Consider the following 744-nt stretch of genomic DNA (forward strand, 5'->3'; position numbering starts at 1 on the left):
TTGCCATATAGAAATTTATGAAATTTCACTATGGCGCAAGGAACCGTAGAAAATATACGGATGACCGTAGATTTTTTACGATTTTACTAACAGCCAAAACCGTGGATTTGTGCAATTTTATGAAGGACGTCCGTAGAAAATCTACGGTTTTTTTTGACCGTAGATTTTTTACAGTCAGCCGTGTATTATCTACGGTCAAAATCTACGGTTTTCGGACGAGCTCCTACATATTTCTACGGTTTTCGGATCAATCAAATTTGGTTATTAGCAGCATATTAGGGCTCTCTGAATGGTTCATAATAATGGTAGAAATAGGCAAAATAGGCAGGAATTATTTTATAATGGATGGGTTTTATTTATTTCATTTATTTTAATAATGATAAGCATGTATTGTTCATTTGGAATAGCAAAAGCTATTTTATAAAATTATTTATGTAGTAAAGGAAAGGAATCTTGAAATAAATGGAGAAGCAAAAGGAAATTAAATGAAGAAGCATCTTGACTCCGAAGGTAGAAGGACAACAGGAAGAACAACAAAGGGAAAAGGAGAAAGCCAGAGGAATAAAAAAAGAAATAAAAAGGTCCGCACTTGGAGAGATTATCAGACAGCATTTCTTCTTTCTTCATTTCAAATGAATGAGATTCCATTACCAGTAAACACCAAAGAGCAGCCAAACTATAATAAAAGTTAGAAGAAGAGTATTTTAGAACAAGTGTTTCTTTATACCAAGTACAACAGAAAGT

Source organism: Rhizopus microsporus, assembly GCF_002708625.1.
Source record: "Rhizopus microsporus ATCC 52813 unplaced genomic scaffold scaffold_37, whole genome shotgun sequence".
NCBI lineage: Eukaryota > Fungi > Mucoromycota > Mucoromycetes > Mucorales > Rhizopodaceae > Rhizopus > Rhizopus microsporus.